The 2,868-nt window shown below is 43.1% G+C and overlaps 1 protein-coding gene across 1 annotated transcript in view; it reads left to right on the forward strand.

The window, feature by feature from the left end:
* The window catches only part of Cfap299 (cilia and flagella associated protein 299), a 495,087-nt gene that overhangs the window by 343,508 nt on the left and 148,711 nt on the right, over window positions 1-2,868 (forward strand). The gene's annotated exons all lie outside the window — the stretch shown is intronic.

Genomic DNA, 2,868 nt, shown 5'->3' on the forward strand with positions numbered 1-2,868 from the left:
AAGTCCTCCCCCCTCCATCCTGGTCTAGGAAGGTGAACATCCAAACTGGCTAGGCCCCCACAAAGCCAGAACAAGAAGTAGGATCAAAACCCAGTGGATATGGTTTTACACTACAGCTTGGGCCAGTACTGGCCCTGCATTGATCCTCCTGCCTCATCACTCTGAGGAGGATGATGATAGGCCTGAGCCACTGTGCCTACCTTTTAGGAGTGTTTCAGAGTCATCACCGTCACTAGACACCTCTCTATTCGTGTCTCTGTGTTCTCTGTGCAGTCTCACCATGGCAGTAGCTGGATTTGCTTGCCTGTATTTTGCACCAGTGAACTTTTAGTGTCTTGGAGACTCTTCACATTAGGTCAGAGACGCTGAAATGTCCAAATGACTTTTAGGCATTACATAACTCTGCACTTGTGTACAGATGTTTGGTATGTAGGTTAAAGTCCTTATGGGTATTACATTCTCCAAAGTGCATATGACATACACACAAAAATCACATGGTGCTTCAGATTCCATCTTACAAAAGTTCAAATAATTCAAAATCAGACGCAAATTGGTACTACAGTAATTATTCCTACCTTGCTATTTCCCAAACCCTCAAAAAGGATACTATATATATGCAACTATATTTGCATATATGAAACTATATGGAAGCAAGATTTGCCATGTTGACAATTTTTGAAACTTATCAATAGTTTAAAAAATAAGTTATATTTTCTAACTAAAATTACATTTTGAAGTATTTCTGTTTTTTTAAGGCCAAATAGAGAAAATGTTCAGTTTTAGCTATCAGAGTTGCCTACATTTCATTTAAAAAGTTGTAGCAATGGAATTAATTTATTATATGGAAGTTTCACATATTTTCTCAAGACAGTAAGAATAAAACTTCACAATTCTAGCTCTCCAAGTTTCCATGTCCTTGTGGGCCTATAGGATCACTTCTTTCTTAATTCCCTGCTTTAAGTTTGTATTCTGAAGATGAAGCCATTTGAACTACTGCACAGCAGATATCTAGAAACCTCTTGCTCACGATATGCTCTCTGTGCCCTTGTGAGGAGAAGTGAGGCTCCTGTAAGGTCCATCAGAGTCCCCTGTGTGGGTGGAAGGAGGGAAGAGGCCTGCACTCCTGTGCTCCAGACCTCTGCTGACGCTAAGTATTGGCTCCAACCCTGCAGTTGCTGCAGCTGAAGCCACTGTTCATCGAAAACAGACCACGCCTGCGACAATCTCGCAACTGAATCTTCTCTCTTTTCCAGACTCGGAAGCCACGTCAGACGCATTTTCTTGTTTTTCACAGGGAGTGTTGATTTCCTCCATATCCCATTAAGGCCACGGTGGGAACAGACTGGAGTAAGGACATCCATATTTGAATTTTCTCTTCACATGACAACTTTCTTTATATAGCTGCAGGGCAACCATTTCCTCCTCATATTTCCGAAGGAACAGAGAACAGAGCTAACATTTTCAGATCAAACCTTTTATTTCAAGATAAGCATAGATGTGACCTAGAAAAACATACTATTCCTTACATGGGTGTCCTTATTGTATTAAACAAAAATACTGCATCTAATCAACATATTAATATTGATCCAACTGGACACTGTTGTTCCAATTTCCTTTGTTTACTGAGAAATACAGTTATCTGTGCATTAATATAGGTGTGACTTAATTCTGTTTTCTTAGGTGTGTGAGTTAAACCATAGATTGTACTTTGTGTGAGTCTCTGTACAGATAGTATAATAATAGGTATTTAATATTTAGTACTTAATATATAAACCCAGCAGCACTACCATTTCAGCAGGAGCTGAGCAGGGCTAACTGGGTACAGAGGCCGGACTGGAACTGCTCCTGTCGTTGCTGCCATTCCTGGTCTAGAGGGTCTGCAGATAACATTGCCGCTGCTCCGGGAGATTCATAGGATACTGGAAATGACAACTTCCAACCTATCTATTTTACTGAGACCCAGGAGACATCAATCAAATACATCTATAATTCCTTGAGTAGGCATTATGATATTCTGGAGGCTTTAAACATTTCCCAGCTGCTCAGGGAAACCCTGATTTATCTCAGGACACCCAGAGACTTCAGTATAGCCTCAATGAACCCTAAGGCACTCCATTTCAGTCACAGAGCCAGTACAGCTTCCATGGATGCTGAAGCCACAGCTTCTACTGGTGGAGACTTAGTGCCAGCTAGAGCTGCTCCAGCCTACCCGCGACAGCCCAGAAGGCTTTGCTTTAACCATGAAATCTCCAAATGACACCTTTCATCTTCCAACCTCCAGAAACATAGCCAAAGTCTCCACTGCAGCCCTCCATCTACTTAGAGGGTAGTATGTCTCCCGTGCATGGTCACGAAGGCAGACAGATCTGATAGGCCTCCACAGGCTGTGCAACTAAGCAGAAAGTCTGTGGCTAGTAATGAAGGCTGGGTCCATTGATGACAAGCTTCTCTCCCATCCCACTTCCAGAGCCAGTGGTGGTTCTGGGAGTGTAGAATATAGAAGTGTGCTATGTTCTGTTGCCACAGCCCAGGCCCCAGGAAAGGGAAGTACTCATCTGAGTTCTTTACCTACTGTGTGTTTAGCATATGGAGAGCAGGTTTATCTGGCAATATGAAGAGAAGGCAGCTTCCAAGCCTGCCAGCCCCGGGACACCCAGCAGCCGACTCTAGAAGGCAGCTGAAGAATTCCAGAAAGCAGGAAGACAGATACTGTGGAGAGTGAGCTACAGTGGACTGGAGAAGTGATTGATGGTGAAGGTGGCAGAGTACCATGGAAGAGGGTGAGCTAAAAAGGACCGAGTCTGCAGAGGCAAAGGATATCAAATAACTAGAGAAAGTGTGTGTGTGTGTGTGTGTGTGTGTGTGTGT

Source organism: Microtus ochrogaster, linkage group LG1, assembly GCF_000317375.1.
Source record: "Microtus ochrogaster isolate Prairie Vole_2 linkage group LG1, MicOch1.0, whole genome shotgun sequence".
Taxonomy (NCBI): domain Eukaryota; kingdom Metazoa; phylum Chordata; class Mammalia; order Rodentia; family Cricetidae; genus Microtus; species Microtus ochrogaster.